The sequence below is a fragment of the Humulus lupulus genome, chromosome 4, assembly GCF_963169125.1.
Source record: "Humulus lupulus chromosome 4, drHumLupu1.1, whole genome shotgun sequence".
Lineage (NCBI taxonomy): Eukaryota > Viridiplantae > Streptophyta > Magnoliopsida > Rosales > Cannabaceae > Humulus > Humulus lupulus.
In genome coordinates, this window is record NC_084796.1 from 184,332,886 (window position 1) to 184,355,273 (window position 22,388).

Here is a 22,388-nt window from a genome sequence, read left to right on the forward strand (position 1 = left end):
TCAGGGTTATCAATCGGGCTGGGCACAACCTTTAACTCTTGGATTAATGGAGGTGGGGGAGAATCTAAAATTATGACCTCCTGGTTCCTAAGGGGTTCAGGTCCTTCCTCAGGGCTGGACTCATCTGCGCACTGCCTAAAACCAGGGGCATATACAACCTGACAAAGGGAAGGCCAAGTCCTAGGGTTTTTCCCATACTCCTAAAAAATGGTGGACCTAAAATGGAGAGTGTTGTCAACTATGATGGTGCCTTTGGGGTAGCTGTGTTCAAAGCGTACCACCAAACGGTCCACGCACTAGAGGAGGGTTGTGTTTATGTCCAGGTTAGTGGAGTGACGACTATCGATTTGATTAGGGTTGAATCAAATTAGCCTATAACTGGCAGCAACTCGATCTAACTCTCTATAGGGGTATGGATTACCTTGGCCGGAGGGGCCGACTGCTGCCCCAGACATAGCTCGCTCTGGATCGAACTCCTGATTATCTTTAGGAGCTCGCCTTTTATGCACCAACGATGCCACGTCTTCTTCCTCCTCGACATCCTCATTGGCTGGCAAGGCCTCTTGAGGAGGGGGGAGCTCAGGGATGACAACAAGAGGAGCTCAGGTCCTGAGAGCTAGCGTCTGGCCCTTGCTGATCAAGCTACAAGCCACCATGGTGGCATCATTCACAATCTGACAATAGTCTTTCTCCCTCGGATGAAGCCTAGACAAGGTCTCATATTGACCCCCAAAGGTCACAGACTGCTCTGTTAGAATCCTTAAATGAAAAAATAGTGTGAAAGTGATAAAAAAATATCACGTGCTGAATTCACAAAGATAGAAGACTTACGAGGGCAGTTGAAGTATCGGTGATCGCAGTTCTTAAACCCATTTGACATAAAGAACAAGTCTTTATAGTCATTTGGGTGTCTGGGGAGGTCGATGACAGATGCTGAGTTAGGAAAACGAGTGAGGTAGTAAAAATCGTCATCTTGCCCCTTCTGGTCGGGACTGGCCTTGAGGAAAAATAAGTACATACTGTCTAACGAAGTGGGGACCTCCCACTTGTGCCTCAGAAACAAATACTTTAACCCCTCCAAAAGCCTGTATGAGTTTGGGGGGACTGGAATGGAGCCAGTTTGACGTAGTTCAGAAAGTCTATGAAATATTGGTCCAATGGGAGGAAGGCACCGACCTTCAGGTGCTCATCACTCCAAGCCCCGAAGTCATCTTGGAAAGGGGCGCAGCTCCGCTCTCCTTCCAGCGTAGGTCGGGCGATAAGGTCATCAGCTCCCATCTCAATCCTAATAGGCAACTTTGTCGTCAGGCGACCTTAAAATTCCCTGATACTTTGGGATTCGTGTGTCAGATCTGTCAGACCCACTACTTTTCTTTTGAAAGCGAGTTAATGTAAAATCGCTTAAGGAATCGTAACCTTTAAGCTACATAGAACCAAACTTAAAACCTCTTCGGTTTCTACACCCCAAACAGGTATTCAAATCGATTTATCATTAGAATTTTATCTGAAAAACCCAGAAAATTTTCCCAATTTTATGAAAACCTTGTTTTTAAACAAGTCTAATATCATTCATTTAGCCTAAACCGAACCCTATCTTCTATTTACAAACAGACGTAACCTAAACGACATTGAGCAAATGATGTTTTTCACAGTAAAAAAAAGTTCACTGGAAAGCAAAGAGTTGAAAAATTCAAACCAGGTGAGGAAATACTTATAGTTGATATGATCAATTCAGAGAAGTGTCGATACATCCACAAGAATTTCCTTGAAATATTCTAAGAATCCAAAAGGCGATGGAGGGTTTTTGGGAGAAGTTGGAGAAGAAAAAGGGAAACTTTGTTTTTGAAAAGGAAACCTTTTGAATGCAAATGTGGTGAGGGTTCATGTCTGATCACCCTATTTATACGTCAATTTATTTTTAATTCAAGCCATCCAATTGGGTTAGCTTGAGATCTAAAGGAAAAGATTAAATGAACCATACGACGGCAAAAAGTTGACAGGACATTTGTCACTGTCCTTGAAACCCGAACAAACGCCAATTAGAGGCAACCACATGTTCAATACTCGAGTAATGGGCTGGCACAATTTTACATGGTAGATGCCTAAAAGCACCTACTGTGCATGTCAGAAAGTGATGAAATCAAGCACGAGCAGGGGCTTGGGAGGAAAATGTTGTACCCTAAAATTAGCACGAGTTTAATTACTTAGCTTGGGTACAGATGACAGATGAATATGTGGGAAAATAACCAAGTAGAGTATCTGGCTAATAGTGATGTGAATAACTCGAGTTTGGGGGCCTGATAGCACGATACACATGTTATTATCAGACCTCCTTTTAGGATAACAATTGAGTTTGAGACTTATAATGACTAGATCCCACTTTGGGCGCTCTGAGCTTACTGCAAGCTAGGGTTCAGATAGTCTTTGAACATGAGCTTGGGGTGAGTTATTCAACTTGTGGAAACCTGGATAGAATACATACTGAAGGATCCCAAGAGATTCGGAGGCTCCTTATACGCTCATTAATGCCCAGGCGGTATTGCATATCTATCATTTGTTATCCGAGATAACATGAGTATATTCTATTCACGTGGTTACCCAAACCTGTCCAAGAATTTTCCCATAAATACCAGGGATAGTTGACAGGGAAGGGGCTGACATTTTTGTATTACCAAAACTCTGCAGAAATTCAGAGAGAAAAGTAATAATATTGTCTTGTGGACTAGGTTGATTTTAGCCACTGAACCACGTAAAAGTTTTGTGTGTTCGAGAAGGCTTTTATTATTTCATTACGGTTTATAATTTAGCACTAATCTACCTATTTGATTTCTTAATCTATTGTTGGCAAAAAAATGCGTCAACATAAATATACTCATAAAGCTTTCAGAAATTTTTTAAGCATAAATGAAATGTGTGTCTAAGTGATTCATATAATTTTATTTAATTATAGAGTGACCACAGTATCTTTAGTTAAATAAAATTATATATTATAGTAATAAAAATCACATTAATGTTTTAGACATAAATTATAATTTAAGTGCTAAATAAATTAGAATCATAAAATTCTTAACATACAACTTAGTTAAAAATTAACACTTTAAGATTTATAAAATATTCTCTAGAATAATTACTTAGATGAAATAATTAAGTTATGAATAGTATATTAACAATTTTGTAGTTAACATGGGAAATCGTGAAACTAAGACAATGCTTAAACTAGAACGGATTTTAATGATCTTCGGGCGACCACATTAGGAGCACTCTTAGTGATTGCCTATTATGTTGCTACATAGTTGTTCTTAGGAATTAAGTAGTTTCTAAAACATAATGTCTAGTGAAGCATATAATTTTAAATAATTAGGGAATAGCCACAACATCTCTAATTATATAAAAATATATATTAAGCTGATTATGATCACATAATGGATATAAATTGTGATTGATTATGTAGATATAATAATTTTATCCCATAGAGATTTTATTATGTTTATATAATTAATTAGGATATCATATTACATTATTTTTCTTAATCTACCCATATGAGTTATGATAATTAATTTAATAGTTTTATCATATAGTTTATTTAGATAGAAATAATGAACCTTAAAATTTTCAATTGTTTGATGAAACTATCATAATGTACATATAATCTTATTAAATTAAAAATTTAGCCCACATGCAATTTTTGTTTAATTAGATTTCATCTTCAGCGTGTTTATGTATTAGTAAAACTTGAATTCATATAAACCTCAAAAACTGTATACTAATAAACTTCTAATCATATTCATGCAACATCACAACTCATTTATTCTAATGTCCCAAAAGAACTTCCCGAACTTTGGGGTGATAACTCCAAAGTGTGGGAGGAGAGTATTCTCCTCCATCCAAGTTGCACAGACTTTTACTATGCAATTAAAATCAATAAAACACCCGTCATCACCCCTAGAACCTTGATTTCATATGTATGTTTTGAATCTAATGTGGTTAATGTTAATATTGACACATGGTGGATTGATTATAGATCAACAATCCACATTTCAGATTTCGTTCAAGGTTTACAAAACCTGATGAAGCCAGTAGGAAGTGAGCAAAGCATCTTATCTGGAAACAAAATGGGCTCACATGCAGAAGCTATAAGAACACCCACTTTAGTTTTAAGTAGTAGTTTTATATTAAAGTTAGAAAAGACTTTTTATGCTCCAAGTTTTTGTAGAAACTTTATTTCAATTCCAAGACTTGTACCTTTTTGGATATTAATTTACATTTTCAGAAAAATATTTAATCTATTATATCAATTTGAATGTGTTGGGAATGGTACAATGTCTGATGGTCTACACTACATTAATCTGCAAAACAATACCACTCATAATGTTATGCATATTCAAACTGGCATTAAGAGATGTGCTATGAATGAGGATTCCTCTACATTGTGGCACCAAAGATTTGGACATATCTCCATTGATAGGATTAAGATGTTATTAAATATGGGGGGTACTTAATACCTTGTATTTTACAAACTTTGAAACATCTGGATTGCATTAAGGGAATAAACATACCAACAAGTCTAAGAAAAAAAAATTGTGTCCATAGGAGTTCTAAATAATTAGAAATCATACATACATCTATATGTAGTCCAGATATGGACTCATATGGTCATAAATACTTCATCTCCTTTATAGATGATTACTCATGTTATATGTATCTCTACTTACTTCATAACAAAAACGAAGCATTGGATGTCTTTAAGACATTTAATGCTAAAGTAGAGAAACAATGCAATAGGCAAATTAAGATAGTGAGATCAGATAAAGGTGGAGAATGTTATGGTAGATACATTGAGTAAGGACAAGCACATGGTCCGTTTGTGAGGTTTCTAGAAGAAAATAAGATCGTTGCCCAATACACCATGTTTGATACACCCGACCAAAATAGTATTGTTTAAAGAAGAAATCGAGCACTATTGGACATGGTGCGGAGTACACTTAGCAGCAACTCCAAACTTCCTAAATCCTTGTGGAATGAAACTCTAAAAAAAATTGTGTACACATTAAATTGTGTTCCAACCAAGGCAGTCTCAAAAACGCCTTTTGAATTATGGAAAGGTTGGAAACCAAGTTTGCAACATGTATGCATTTGGGAATGCTCGTCTGAAGTTAGAGTATATAATCCACAATAAAAGAAACTGGACCCTAGGACCATTAGTGTGACATTCAGAATCCCGTGATTTGAAGGGGGAAAGACCGGGTAAAAAAGTTGTGTAATCCCACATCGCTTGGGGAAGGTCAAGTGTGATGATTCTAAGACTGTGTAGGTATGGGACTACACAGTTGAAGAGGGCTTAAATGGATTGATGGGTACTACCTATGACAACAAGATGCATCTTCTTTTCGGTAGCCCATCACTTGAGAACTCCAAAGTTAAGCGTGCTTGACCTAGAGTAGTCTCATGATGGGTCACCTTCGGGGAAGTTTTCCCAAGAAGTGTGCGAGTGAGGACAAAGCACGCTGGAAAGACTCGTGTTGGTTTGCAGGGCCATTCGTCATTCCAGGAAGCAACCATAGTGATGTGGGGTGTTACTGTTGGGGTTTTATGCCCTAATTAAAACCCAATTTCTTTGTAGTCTCATTTATTATCTATAAAAGAATATAAATCATTTTTTGACTTGGTCAATAACTTTGCTCACATATTTTATTTTCATGATTATTTGTTTAATATAAACTTCTATTAAATCCCGAGCATAGAGCTAATCGTATTTATAGTGATGTAATCACAGTGGAATATAAATATGATTATATGTTCAAAATAAGTTAGTCCTAAGAATAGTAAGTGCACAGGATTTACACTGACTTTCCAATCTACGATATGATCTACTTACACATTACAGTGTTATGTTATTTCCACAACATTAGCAAAGTAGATAAGATCAGATGTATTTGTTACATTGGACTGGACCGATATTGACAGCTGATAAGATAAGTAAACATACCGTTAGTATCTATTCTAGTCAAATCATATAGTTGACCATAGATCAATTCAATCTCAATTCTGAGTGGTTAGTGTTCTAACTGATTGTATTATTGTTTGTTACCAGCTTACCCTACAGACTAGCCCATACTTACATCTTGGGAACTCAGTAGTCTAATTGAGTGGGAGTGTTAATCATAGATGTGAACATCTATAGCTTCTGATGAAGAAGTGAAACGATGGTTTCCTTTTAGTTTGGTTCAAGGTTTTAAATGATAGATATCTCATTTCAGTAATTAAATTAGTTTACTAAAATATCATTTACAAGGAACTAAGTGTTTTAAGGATAAAATACAATGATGGGTAAAACAGTATTTTAGTCCCATCTCATTGTAGACCGTCTATAGAGGATTGAGTGACAATTATGGTTGTAACAATGGATAATTAATAGCGTATCTATATTTGTTATAGAGCGTTCTATGAATTCAAGAGTGCAATTCCGAGTCTTTAGTGGAGTCACGATGAATTAATAAGTTAGTAAATTTATTTGTTAGATTTATGATAACTTATTGAAGCTTGATTTCAGAGGCCCATGGTCCCCATTGTACCTTGGATAAAATCATCTAGATAGTCTCAATTAATTGATTTAACTATCAATTAGAGTTATTAAAGTTGACCAGGTCAATTTTTGATAGTTTCACAAAGTTATGTAATTTTGAGAAGAAAAGAAAAATTAGGGCAGATTTATTAATTAAGATAAATTAGTGTCTAAATTAATAAATAAGTTTAAATCAAAGTTCAAATTATAAATAATTAATTTGATAAAGGATTTAAATAATTATTTAATTAATTAAATCGATAGAAAATAATACAAGCCTTGATTTTAAGTCCAATTGGCTTATAATCAAATGAGAAATTTCACGGGCCTAAAGCCCATAATAATTTCGACCTAGGGCTGTTAATTGACTATTATGTTATTGATTTTTCAATTAAATTAAATGACCTAATTGAGTCTATAAAAGGAGTGCTAAGTGAGAAAAGAAAACACAAGTCATAAGTCAGATTTTCTGATAGTTTTTAGAAAACACAAGTCATTTTCTAAGCATCTTTGTTCTTTTCTCTTCTTCTCTCTGTATCTATCTCATGTGTTAAGAATTTCCCACTCTAGTCTAGGTGATTCTAAGGATACTTTGGAAGGCTGTGAAGAATATTGAAGATCGGTTCAGTTTCTTGGTAATACTCCACGACAGAAAGGATACAAGGGTTAGAGAAACTGAAGGAAGGACTCATTCATTCCGTTGTGTATACTATAAGTATTCTTATCATTTTTTCTCTTTGAATTCAATTTTATAAACATGTTCTAGGTTATCTCATATTAATTTTTTTAATATTAGATCTACATGAAAATAAATAAAGATCTTGTATAAGTTTCCCAACAGTTACAACTTGGTATTAGAGAAGCCTTGGTTTAAGGGTTCCTGAAGACTGGCTGAGCATGTACACTTGCTGCTAAAGACAAGCTTGACTCAGGGTTTGGTAGCCATATATGTGATTACGTGTTTGATTGAGTAAATGGAATATAAATGTTTTATCTGCATGTTTATTAGGGAGCATGAGATATACTGATAGGGCCTGACCTTTGACTGCTATGTGAATATGATTAGGCGTGCTTATTAGCATTGCTACTATATGTGAATGATTGTTTAAATGGTTGCTTGCATTATAACTGTCCATTGTTGGTTGAGTTTCGGTGTTAGACCGTGGGGTGATTATAAACCTATTATCATTGCCTAACCAGCCGAGTTGTTGATTGCAGATAAACTTGGAGAGTTATGCCTCCAAGGCAATCATTTCGACTAGCCGGCATCGAGGTCGATGCTAGAGATGATGAGCAGGGCCAAAACCCTTCGTCAGTCTCTGAGAACCGGCAACAGTTGCTTGCTGACATGCAAGCTAGACTTCAAAGCCAAGAGGAAGAGATTTGGCTTCTAAGACAGTAGGCTCCGTCACGAAGTGCTGCACCTGATTTGCCTCCTGTTGTGGTACCAGTTGTACAGCCGCCTGAGATTGGGAACAGGTGGGAGCCACTTTATGAAAGATTTAGGAAGCAACATCCTCCAACTTTTGAGGGAGGACCAGATACACTTAAGGATGAACAATGGATGAGTTTGATCACCTCCATCCTAGACTTCATGAGGGTAGAAAGTAATGATAGGGTGGCTTGTGCCACCTATATGCTTAGTGTAACGTCCTGCGTTTCGGGTACCTAGAAACGACTCAGGTCAGGATTGTTTTCCTTGAGTTAAGAATATTATTTTAAATACTATTATATTTGTTTGAATTTTATTTCCATGAGTTATTGCTTGCCAAATTATGAATTTTGTGTTTAAATGTCAAGTTAAGACTTTCGGTCTTGGACCGGCACAAAAACCCTGATCGGGTAAAAATCTCGTAAAATAAAATGAAAAATTATGGAAGATATAGTTTGGGCATAAAATACATTCATAAAAAATTAAAGTTTGGTTAAAAATAATAAACCTAAGGGAAAATGGATATTTTAGGGCATTTTGCGTTAAATGCTTAATTTTAGCGAATTGTGGAATTTTATTCCATGAATGGACCTTAGGTTAAAATTTATTGTGTGATTAATTAAATTAAATGTGAGAAATATTTAATTTAATTATTATGTGTTAAGTTTTGTTTTTAAAACTTAATAAGAGTGAATAATGTTATAGAAAGTCAAATTGGATTTTTCTTCTTAGGAAATATTTATTAACTTTTATATATATGTATAAAAATATATGGTCACATATATAAAATGAGTGGTGGCCGGCCATGTGAGGTGTTAAATGGTGTGAAAAAAATTAATTAAGTTTTAAATCTCATTTTAAATATTAGGGTTAATGGCAAGTGGATAGTAAAACAGTCAACTGTTTTAGGATATTTTAGAGTAGTCTAAACCCTTCTAACCCCCCTTCCCCCCCCCCCCCCCCCCCCCCCCACACACACACACACAAAATCCGACCCCCTCTCTCTCACAATCACTCTCATCTTTTTTGAAAACTCTCTCTCAAGTTGTCTCTCCATCTTCAACCTCAAGAACACTAAGAAGGTTTGGAAGCCTAAGCTTTGGTCTAGGAAGGGTTTCCCTAAGGTAAAGTTTCAATAATCTTGACTTTGTAAAGTTTTTAACCACAGGTCTTTCAATAGCTAACTATGTATGTTGTTGGGGGAGTTTGTTAAGGTATTGAAAGAGTTTTGAAGGACCCAAAGTTAGTAAGAACATCAAAACCTAGAGCAAGAACAGCAAGAGGTAAAAAATTTACTTTTTATTGTTGTTATTGTATGGTTTTTATTTTTAAGCATTATTTTGTATATTTAATACATAAAGTTTCTTATTAATTATGTAATAAGGCTGTATTAGTTGCTCAACACTTTTTATGATGTTTGTGTGTTGATTTTTGAAAATAGGGACCAAAATCCCTAAGATTTGGTGAGAACCCTAAAACGCATGAGCTGTGATTTCTAAGGGGTCAAGCACCCACGGTATATTGATATTGTAAAATTTAATTGTACTGTGATGTTTTTGAGATTGAGTACATAAAATTGAGCTTTTGAAACACTCAAAAATATTTAAAAATGAGTGAGTTATGCTATTTCAAAGTTTAGGTAAAAAACTGTTTTTTTGTATTCTTAATTTCGGGATCAAGTTTGAATAGCTACTGTATAGGGAAAATGAATCCAGTTTTTTCTAAAATTTGGTGGACATAATCTGGGCATAACCTAGTATTCCACTATAAAATTTGGTAACAAAATATTGAACGTTTTGAAAGTTATTAAGTGCTAAAGTTTGGAAAAATTAAGGACTTGAAAATAAGGTCATTTTTACCTCATTTTTGGAAAATAATTTCACCAATAAAAAAATGCTGCTTATAGCCTAAGATTTTACAAAGACCTAAATACCATACAAAAAATGGAATTGGGAAATTTTGGTAACAATTGGGTAAGTAAATTTCAAGTTATGACCTAACAAAGTATGTAGTTAAAAATGTGAAAAATAGGGTTTTCACACTTAGTGTAAAAATGAGATTTTGGAACTTAAGGTAAAAAGTAAAATTTTGCTTATTGCAAGAAAAAAACTTGGTAAGTCTTGAAAACATATTTTGATCTAAAATACCACTTTGAGATTAGTGAGAATTATTTTATTAATGAATTTTTATTCTTTCTAAAAATAAAAGATTTAATTTATTTATAAGTTAATAAATTAAAAAGAGGGTTTAAAACCCTATATTTTGAGAAAATAATTAAGTGAATAATTTTTCTAGTAAGTAAACTTGATTGATTGACTTCGGAAACATTAACTAGTCAAGATGAGAAATTTTTAACGGTTTTCCTAATTAAGATAAAATTTGGCTATTTTCTTAAAACGATTTTTAGAGAATAAAACCTTAAGAAAAATAAAAGAAAAATTAAGAGTTTATTTCTTAAAAAATAATTAAGGAATTTAATTAGTATTTTCTGGATATAATACTAGCTAAATCTTCTATATATTTAACTGGCTTGTTGAAAGTACGGGTTAATAGCGATACTTTCAAAGAATAAGATTTTTAACGGATTTTGGGAAAATACTATTGTGATACCCGAGCCTAGGTATCGAGACCATATGATAGGTCTCCCCGAGACTTAGGGTTTAGTCTCAAATATTTTTGTATGAATTTCCTTAATGGGTTTAAAACCAAATAAGGATCTTTAATCCTTACTAATGATTTTGAAAATGACCAAACTGCCCAAAATATTAATAATGAACTATGAAGTGCCATAATTAATCCGAGTATACTGTATGGATAATTACATTATTGGCTAAGCATAACTGGATTATACATTAGAGGGTGAAATCTTCCTGAGGGCAAAGGACTCCAAGTAAGTCAACTTATATTGTGTAGCTGCAACATGAAACGACTATTGTATTGTATGTTAGTATAAGGACACATGCACATATATACACTGTCGTAGAAAGTTGCTTAGAGACGTTAGTCTAGTGGGTGCTGATTTAGAAAATATGAACGGTAGATATCCGTCATATCCTAGACGGCTGATCCCTGTCACACTACTTGATTTTATTATGTCTGGTTCATTACCGCGATGAGTGGCCAAGAGGTTAGGATTGCTGGTTTAAACCTAGGGGCGCCAAAATCAATGGGACCTAGGGGCCCTCATGCTTACTTAATCAGTGAATGGTTAGAACCCGAGCAAGTGCTCTGATAAGTTATTCCCGGATAGTAGCCGTGAATATTGGCCATTCAGTGAGAGTGCCTAGAGATACTAGGGGCTGCCAAGTTTGAGTGAGGCTGAGCACCCTAGGGGCAACTGCTCACCAGCACCCTTGATTAACATAAGAGTCTCTGTAAAACCGTGTAACTTCGATTACACTCTTTGATAAGTAGTGATGCCCTAGGTAACTTGATGGTTACTCTTGTGAGGGATTTACTCTTTGATAAGTATCGATGCCCTAGGTAACATGATAGTTACCCTAGATGGGGATATTTATTTGCTAGATCTTAGTGATGAGACTCGGTTCTCTCTTACAGATTAGTACTTATGTTGGAGGGCGTGTTATGCCCGAATTGTTGTAAGTTGTCGAGAGTTGGTCTCGAATTATACTGTTATATATTGTATTTGCTTGCTCTGAGATTTTTTGGAGTGCAGGGATTTATTTGTTGATAAGATATAGTTGTGATATAATATATCTGCTTGTTTAGGGATTTTCTGAGTGCAGGAATTTATCTGTTTATATGAAATACTTTTTCATTAATTATCAGGCATGACCATAAGTTTACCAGGACGCTTTTGTGTTCTTGAAATTGATTGTGTAGAGTCTGGATGATTCTGGAACCCTAACTCTTTGCATGCTTTTGTTTTAAAGTTGAACTTACTAAGCGTTTTCGCTTACCTAGTTGTTTCCTGTTGTAGGTAAGAACAAGGGCAAGGCAGAGCAGTGAGCGTTGGAGTCTACCTGGCAAATGTACATGTGGACCGACCTTTTGGGAAGTCGTTTTATTTTTGGAAATGTTGTGTTATTTTCCTAAACTAGGCTCACTCTACTCTTTATAAAATATGTTTATATTAAATGTTAAGTATGGCCATACGACTTTTAAAAAATTATTTTTTTTAAATACAGGTTTTTGAGACATTTGACTAAATGAAAATATTTATATTTCTGCATTATCGAGTCTTAAAAATTCAGATCGTTACACTTAGAGATAATACCCACATTTGATGGGAGGTGGCATCCTAAACTCGAGATGTTTCTACCTTAAATTGGAATGAGTTCAAAGATTTTTTCAACCAGAAATACTATAGTATTTCCGTCAGGGCGACAAAGGTGAATGAGTTCATTGGGTTGGTACAGGGCAGTATGACAGTTACTGAGTATGCCCTAAAGTTTGATAGACTAGCAAAATTTCCACCTGATCTAGTGCCTACAGATGCAACTAGGAAGGACAGGTTTCTTCGAGGGCTTAATGCTATGATAGTCCGAGATGTGCGGATTACATCAGTACATGGGGAGACAACTTATGTCCAGGCGGTTGAGAAGACCTTCACTACTGAGGAGGCAGTGAATAAGATATGGAGGGACAGTGCTGCGAGACGGGATGTTCACAGGGAAGTTCCTCCACATACAGGGTCTGGTGGGGGCGGAGGCCCCAATGATCAGAAGAGGAAGACCTTGACACCTCAAACCACTGTTGATCCTGATAGGAGGGGCCGGGGTGTTCAGGGTTGCTGCCAGGGTGGCAATGAGACATGGAGAAGCTACCCATAATGTACAAGATGTAGAAAGTGCCATATGAGCAAATGTCGTGTGAAAGCCTGTTACTTGTGCGAGGTAATTGGACACCTCAAGAATGATTACCCAACTTTGAAGAAAGGGGAATTAGGGAAGGCAGACAGCTTGACTCCAACTCGAGTGTTCGCCTTGACACAAGCAGAGGCTAAGGCTAGTCCATTGGTAGTGACAAGTCAGCTTTCTAGCACTAGCTCTTCATATACTGTATTGATTGACTCAAGTGTTACACATTCATTTGTTTCTTGTAAAGTGATTGATAGATTGTGTAGGCCTAGTGAGTATTATACTATGGGGTATGGGACTATACTTCCTGCAGGGGAATTGGTACGTTCTAGGAGATGGATTAGAGCACTGCCAGTGATGGTGGACAGCAGGGAGCTAACAGTAGATTTGATTGAGTTGGATGTGGATGATTTCGATATGATCTTGGGGATGGATTGGTTAGTTAGATATGGTGCAACTATAGACTGTAGGAAAAAGATGGTGACTTTTGAGCCTAAGGGTAAGGACCCCTTCGTTTTTGTGGGTATAGTGCACAGACCCCGTATTCCTATGATATCAGCGTTCATGGCTAGAGACCTATTACAAGGAGGTTGTGTAGGTTTTCTTGCCAGTGTAGTGGATACCACTAGGGTCATGCTGGTGGGGTAAGGGGAGACTAGACTGGTATGTGAGTTATTGGATGTGTTCCTTGAGGACTTACTGGGACTGTCACCACATAGGGAGATCTAGTTCATCATTGAGTTGGCGTCGGGTACCGAACCAGTGTCGAGGGCACCATATAGAATGGCTCTGGTTGAGCTAAAAGAGTTGAAGATACAGTTACATGAGTTACTAGATTTAGGATTTATCAGACCTAGCTTTTTGCCATGGGGTGCTCTGGTTTTGTTTGTGAAAAAGAAGGATGGGACCCTGAGGATGTGTATAGACTACAGGGAGTTGAACAAGTTGAATATCAGGAACAAGTACCCACTACTGAGGATAAACGACCTGTTCGATTAGCTGTAGGGTAAGACCGTATTCTCGAAGATTGATCTTCGATCTGGTTATCACCTATTGAGGATCAAGGACGAGGATATTCCGAAGATGACCTTTTGCACGAGGTATGGGCATTATGAGTTCTTGGTCATGTCATTTGGATTGACCAATTCCCCAGCAACATTTATGAACCTAATGAACAGGGTGTTCAAGGATTTCTTAGATCAGTTTGTGATTGCCTTCATCAACGACATCCTGGTTTACTCTTGTTCAGAGGTAGAGCATGAGCAAGATCTTTGATTGGTATTGTAGAGGTTGAGGGAGCATTGATGGTATGCTAAATTTAAGAAGTGTGAGTTCTGACTGCAAGAGGTGACATTTCTTGGACATATTGTTAGTGGGGACGAGATTAAGGTAGATTCGGCCAAGATAGAAGCAGTTAGGGATTGGCCGAGGCCAAGGAACACCTCAGAGGTTAGGAGTTTCCTTTGGTTAGCTGGATAATACAGACGGTTCGTGGAAGGGTTTTTGAAGATTGCCACACCATTGACTGAGTTAACGCAGAAGAATCTGAAGTTCACATGGTCAAACAAATATGAGGGTAGTTTCCAGGAATTGAAGCGATGATTGATTACTGCTCCGGTTCTAAGTCTTCCTTTAGATGGGGACAGTTTGTAGTGTACTACGACACGTCGAGACTAGGATTAGGATGTGTGTTAATGCAGAATGAAAATTTTATTGCCTACGCATTGCAGCAACTGAAAGAATATGAGCAGCAGTACCCTACCCATGATTTGGAACTAGAAGCAGTGGTATTCACACTGAAGGTATGTCGACATTATTTGTATGGAGAGAAGTGCTAGATATACATTGATCATAAGTGTTTGAAGTATTTTCTTCACCCAGAAGGACATAAATTTGAGACAGTGACAGTGGCTAGAGTTGGTGAAGGATTATGATTGTGACATCCTTTATCACCGAGGAAAAGACAATGTAGTGGCAGATGCTTTAAGCCGAAGAGGCCCAGGGCAGTTGTTTAGCTCAAATCAGATACGAAGGAATTAGCAGAGGAAATTACTAGACCGAGGATAGAATTGGTAGTGGGTCAGTTGGCCAATATTACTTTACATAGTCTACCCTCTTGGAGAGGATAAGAGAGGGCTAGATGGGTGATACGCAGTTGCTGGAGGTTAGAGGGGATGTCCTAGCTGGAGTGGCTAAGGATTATTCCATTTCAGAGACAGGTTTGCTGAGGTATAAGGATCAGATCTATGTTCAAATGGATATGGCTATTAGATGAGAGATTCTCAATGAATCTCATACTACACCATACTCATTCCATCCAGGTACCACAAAGATGTATCCGAATCTACGAACTTGGTATTGGTGGCCTGGGATGAAGAAGGACGTGGTTGAGTACATAGCAAAGTGTTTAACATGTCACTAGGTAAAGGTTGAACACCAACGACCAGCGGGGTTGTTACAGCCTTTGGGTATTCTCGAGTGGAAGTGGGAAGATATTACCATGGATTTTGTAGGGGGTTTTCCCAGGACGGTGGGGCAACAAGTCGGCTGAGAACAACCTATACTATGGATTAGTATGCAGAGCTGTATGTGAGGGAGATTGTACGTCTCCATGGGGTTCAGAAGTCTATAGTATCGAACCGGGATCCCATATTTACCTCCAAGTTTTGGGGTGGTTTGTTGAAGGCTATGGGCACTCAGTTGAAGTTCAGTAAAACCTTTCATCCTAAGATAGACGGGCAGTCTGAGAGGAAAATTTAGATATTGGAGGACATGCTTAGAGCATGTGTGCTAGACTATGAGGGATCTTGGAGTAAGTAACTTCTGTTGATTGAGTTCTCGTACAACTATAGTTATCAGTCAACGAATGGAGCAGCCCCATACGAGATGTTGTATGGAAGGAAGTGCAGGTCGCCCATTCATTGGGATGAGATGGGGGAAATGAATTATTTGGGACCAGAGATGGTTTAGAAGACTAATGATGCTATTGAGAAGATTTGAGCTCGAATGCTCACTTTGCGGAGTAGACAGAAAAGCTACGATGATCCTAAGCGTAGGGACGTGGAGTTCCAGGTAAGGGACCACGTATTTCTATGAGTTTCGCCACTGTGAGGAGTGAGGAGATTTGGGAAAAAGGGCAAACCGTCCCAAGATTCGTAGGACCTTTTGAGATCCTAGAGAGGATCAGACAGGTAGCCTACAGATTGGCTCTGCCCCTATCATTATCAAAAGTTCTTGATGTGTTCCACATCTCAATGCTTCAGAAGTATGTATTAGATACAACCCATGTATTGGGATATGAGGATCTGGAGCTACAGAAAGATTTTTCGTATGAGGAGCGACCAGTTCAGATCCTAGATAGAAAGGAGAAGGTCCTAAGGAACAAGACGATTCCTCTAGTCAAAGCCTTATGGAGGAATAACAAGGTCGATGAAGTGGCATGGGAGCTAGAGTCGGCTATGCGAGATCAATATCCTGAGTTGTTTAGGTAAATTTTGAGAATGAAATTTTCAATTGGAGGGGATAGTTGTAACGTCCCAAAAATGCTAATAAGGCTAGTGCCTCGATTAGCGTGCCTAGAGGGCATAATTGGATGTGTGTGTGCGATTAATTGATTAAATGTGTGACTATGTGGCATACATGGTTTATATGATAATATTAATATATATATGAATGTTTATGTGTATTAAATATGTATGTGGGGATTAATTGGGAATTTGTAGGACGACGCGAGGAATTAGCGGGAAATGGGGCAAGTGACCATTTTTCCCTTAGGGCAATAAAGGGATGAGTTATCATCAGGGGCATTATGGTCTTTATGGTAAAGACTATAGTTAGAATAAGCTTCAGGAATAAGCCATAACATATAAGGAACACTTCTCATCACTCTCTCTCTCACTCTCACGTTCTCTCTCTCCCTCTCTTATGCTTGGAGGCTTAGGGAAATTGTTTAAGGAAAAGGCTTAGGAATTGGAGATGGCATTGGGGAATCAAGCTAGGAGCAGGCCCTAATCCATTGAATTCTGGTTGGGTTTTGGACATACTTAGGATTGCTTAGGTTAGTCTCTAATTTTGGGATTTCAGGAAGGTTGAGCTAGTGTTATAAGTCATATATGTTGTTTGTGACGTGTTGTTGAGGGTTCTAGACTTAATTTTGGCGTTAGTATATGTTTACGTTGAATTTTGTGGCTTTGATTTTGGGGAAAATGCAGAAAGAAGCTGGGTCTGGGTTCACAGGGGTGCACCGCGGCCCTGTTCTGGGGCGCCCTGGCCCGCGTGACCCAAGAAGCCTTATGGGGCTTTTTATTTCATACGCGCGTCGCGAACCTAAGGGGAAAGTCACGGCCCGCCTACCTCTGGGAGTGAGGGACTGGTGCCTTTGACTTGGAGGCGTGCCGCGGCCCATAGGGCCAAGTCGTGGCTCGCCTAGGCAGCCTTAGCCAAATTAGGGTTTTTGGGCTCGGGTACCTAAACCTAAGTGTTAGGAAAAGTTCTACTATCCGGTTTGGTAGAATTTGTTGTACCGAAGGCTGGTACGTTATTTCTAAGGCATTTAATTGTATTAGATTTTAATAGTTATCCATTTTCGCTTGTGACTAGGGTTACCATTAAGGCTCAGGATTGAGGATCGTGCTCAGGACCGTTGTACATCCTTCGCTCGGGACTCGAGCTAAGAATACTGCACCCATGTTGTGAATGGGGCTGAGATTCCTTGTAAATGAACATATGTGAGATTATAAATGTATTTGTGATTGGAAATTTCTGGATGGGCATGTTAGTTCGTGCTGCTTTCGATTGCATGTTTCGCAACTTATTTATCTGTTATGATTGATGTGAAAGTCTGGCCTAAGGGAGATGGGGCTGATGTTTAGCGTGCGGAACATAGCTTGGCCTAAGCGAGCTGAGATCAACTAAATAACTAGAGGGCTCGGCCTAAGTGCGTCGACACCTAACTAATTGTATTAAGACTAAATTATATGTTTGGATTAAACTATTTAGTGTTGCCTAGCTTATTGCTTGTATTATGTTGTTGATTGAACTGGTTGATCTAAGTATGATATGCTTATACTTTTGTTGTCTATGATTGTTGAGTTTAGTTTTCTTGTTGAGTCTTGGCTCACGGGTGCTACGTGGTGCAGGTAAAGGAAAGGGAAAGCTAGACCAGCCATGACTTGGAGAGCTTTGGGGGCGATGTGTACATCGGCAGCTGCTCGACCGCCACGATCGAGGGATTGACAAGGACTAAAGCCAAAACTTTATTTTACCAATAAGGCTAGTTGCAGTTGTATTTACTTTTGAGGGTTGTAACCGCCTTGTAAACATTATTTTTGGGATCTCGTGTATGAAACTCTTATTTTAATGAAAGTTAAACATTTTATGATCAAAATCTTTTAACCCTAACCTATCAGTTGACTTTGGAAACACGTTTATGTCCAAATGACTTGAAATACACAGTGTAATGGTCTTTGCTATCTAGGCATAATTGGATATGTATTCGATTATGTGATTTAAATGCGTGACTATGTGGCATGCATGATATATATGATGATGTGAATATATTATATGCATGTTTATGAGTATTAGATATGCATGTGGGTCCTTTATTGTCTATAAGGGCATATCTGTAATTTTGGCCCATTAGGGCATAAATGCGATTATATGTGATTAAGGGCTGAGACCACATTATTATGTGGATATGGGGTTTGGCACTATGCTACCTAAAGGGGAGCTGGTAGTTTCCAGGAGATGGATTAGAGCACTGCCAGTGATGGTGGATAATAGGGAACTATCAATAGATTTGATTGAATTGAGTATGGATGATTTTGACATGATTTTTGGAATGGATTGGCTAGTCAGATATGGGGCCACTAAAGATTGCAGGAAGAAGATGGTGACTTTTGAGCCTGAGGATGAGGACCCCTTTGTTTTTGTAGGTGCTATGCATGGACCCCGTGTTCTTATGATTTCAGCATTGAGGGCTAAGGACCTGTTACAAGGAGGTTGTATAGGTTTTCTAGTTAGTGTGGTGGATACCACTAGAGTTATGCCAGTGGGGTCGAGAGAGACTAGATTGGTATATGCATTCCTGGACGTGTTTCCTGATGACTTATCAGGATTACCGCCACAGAGGGAGATTCAGTTCGTCATTGAGTTAGGGCCAGGTATAGAGACAGTGTCGAGGGCACCATATATAATGGCTACAAAAGAGTTAAAGGAGTTGAAGATACAATTGCAAGAGTTTCTAGATTTGGGGTTTATCATACCTAGATTTTCGCCATGGGGTGCTTCGATTTTATTTGTGAAGAAGAAGGATGGGACTCTGAGAATGTGTATAGACTACAGGGAGTTGAACAAGTTGACCATCAAGAACAAGTACCCCTTACCAAGGATCAATGACATGTTCAATCAGCAGCAGGAAAATAAAATATTCTCAAAGATTGATCTTTGATCTGGTTATCACCAGCTGAGGATCAAGGACGAGGATATTCCGAAGATGACCTTCCATACGAGGTATGGGCATTATGAGTTATTGGTCATGTCGTTCAGTTTGACCAATGTCCCAACAGCGTTTATGGATCTGATGAACAGGGTGTTCAAGGACTTCTTAGATTAGATTGTGATTTTCTTCATCGATGACATCTTAGTTTAATCCAATTCAAAGGCAGAGCATGAGCAGCATCTCCGACAGGTATTACAGAGATTGAGATAGCATCGGTTGTTTGCTAAGCTTAAGAAGTGTGAGTTTTGGCTACCAGAAGTGACATTCCTTGTGCATATCGTTAGTGGAGATGGGATTAAGGTAGTTTCGGCGAAGGTTGAGGCGGTTAGGGATTGGCTGAAGCCAAGGAATTCCTTGGAGGTTAGAAGCTTACTTGGATTAATAGGTTATTACAGGCGGTTCGTGGAAGGATTTTTGAAGATTGCCGCATCGATGACAAAATTGACACGGAGGAATCTGAACTTCACATGGTCACACAAGTGTGAGGGTAGCTTCCAAGAACTGAAGCGACGACTGATTATCACTCTTGTGTTGAATCTTTCTTCGGAGGGAGGAAAGTTTATAGTACATTGTGACACATCGAGATTGGGGTTGGGATGCGTGTTGATGCAGAATGAGAAGGTTATTTCTTATGTGTCGTGACAGTTGAAAGAGTATGAACAATGATATCCTACCCATGATTTGGAGTTGGTAGCGGTGGTATTCGCACTGAAAGTTTGGCAACATTACGTGTATGGAGAGAAGTGCAAGATATACACCGATCATAAGAGCTTGAAGTATTTCTTCATCCAAAAGGACTTGAACATGAAACAGAGATGTTGGTTGGAATTGGTGAAGGACTATGATTGTGACATTCATTACTACCCAGAAAAAGCCAATGTAGTGGCAGATGCGTTGAGCCGGAGGGGCCCAAGACTGTTGTTTATTTCAAAGCAGCTATCGAAGTAGTTAGCAGAAGAGATGGTCAGAGCAAAGATAGAGTTGGTTGTGGGCCGGTTAGAAAATATTACTTTATAGTCTACCCTCCTTGAAAGGATAAGAGAGGGTCAGGTGGATGATGCGCAGTTGTAGGAAGTTGGAGAGAATGTCCTTTCTGGGGTAGCTAAGGATTATTCTATTTCAGAGAAGGGTTTACTATGATATAAGGATCGGATCTGTGTTTCGATGGATATGGGTATCAGACGATAGATACTTGATGAATCCCATACTACACCATACGTGGCCAAGTGTTTAACCTGTCAGCTGGTGAAGGCTGAGCATCAGCGACCAGCGGGGTTGTTACAGCCTTTAGGTATTCCCGAGTGGAAGTGGGAAGACATTACAATGGATTTTTTGGGAGGTTTATCCAGGGCAGTGGGGCTACATGAGTTAGTGTGGGTGATAGTAGAAAGGTCCACCAAGTCAACTTACTTTTTACCAGTGAGGACGACCTATAATGTGGATCAGTACGCGGAGTTGAATGTGAGGGAGATTGTACGTCTCCATGGGGTTCCTAAATCTATAGTATTAGACCGGGATCCCATATTTACCTCCATGTGTTTGGGGTGGTTTGCAGAAGGCTATGGGGACTCAGGTTAAGTTCAGTACAACCTTTCATCCTCAGACAGACTGACAGTCTGAAAGGACAATTTAGGTATTAGAAGACATGCTTAGAGCGTGTGTGTTGGACTTCGAGGGGTCTAGGAGTAAGTACCTTCCGTTGATTGAGTTTTCGTACAACAACAGTTATCAATCAACGATTGGAGTAGCTCCATACAAGATGTTATATGGAAGGAGATGTAGATCACCCATTCATTGGGATGAGATGGGTGAGAGGAAATATTTGGGAATGGAGATGGTTCATATATAAGAATAACGAATCTATTGAGAAGATCCGAGCTTGAATGCTCGCATCGCAGAGCAGACAAAAAAGCTACGCTGATCCTAAGCTTAGGGACATGGAGTTCCAAGTAGGGGACCACGTGTTTCTGCGAGTTTCACCATTACGAGGGGCGAGGAGGTTTGGAAGAAAAAGGCAAGCTGAGCCCTAGATTCATATGACCTTTTGAGATCCTGGAGAGGATCAGAAAGGTAGCCTATAAATTGGCTCTGCCACCATCATTATCAGGGGCTCATGACATATTCCACATCTCTATGCTTTGGAAATATGTCTCAAATATGACTCATGTATTGAGATATGAGGATCTGTAGTTACAGACATATTTATCATACGAGGTGCGACCAGTTCAGATCTTAGATAAAAAAGATAAGGTTTTGAGGAATAAGAGAATTCCTCTAGTCAAATTCTTATGGAGGAATAGCAAGATCGAAGAAGCGACTTGGGAGCTTGAGTCAGCTATGCGAGATCAGTATCCCTAGTTATTCATGTAAATTTTGAGGACGAAATTCTCAGTATGAAGGGATAGTTGTAACGACCCAAAAATGCTAATAGGGTTAGAGCCTTGATTAGCGTGTCGGGAGGACATAATTGGATATGTATTTGATTATGTAATTTAAATGCGTGACTATGTGGCATGCATGATATATAGGATGATGTGAATATATTATATGCATGTTTATTAGTATTAGAAATGCACGTGGGCCCTTTATTGTTTATAAGGGCATATCTGTAATTTTGGCTCATTAGGGCGTAAATGTGATTATATGTGATAAATGGTTGAGACCACATTATTATGTGGATATATTTGCAGTACACGGCTTGAGGCAATCCTAGTGAGCGAATTAGCGAAATATTCATAGCGGGGTTTAATATCCGGCTCGGGGTGAGCTTATGGGTATTTTGGGAAGCTTAATGTCTATTTGGGGTTTATTGAGTAATGGATAAGTATTTGTTAATTAGTTGGGTGTGACAGGATTAATGGGGAATTGGTAGGATGACTTGAGGAATTAGCAGGAATCGAGAAATGACTATTTTACCCCTAGAGGCAATTACGGGGCTGGGAAAGCTTAAGGAAAATTTGGTCTTTTAGAGTTAAGGATAAACTTAGTGGAAATCCTAGACAGAACCAGAATACTCTCAAACATCGCCTCTGCTCTCACTCTCTCTCATCATACACGTTCTTTCCTTCCTCTCTC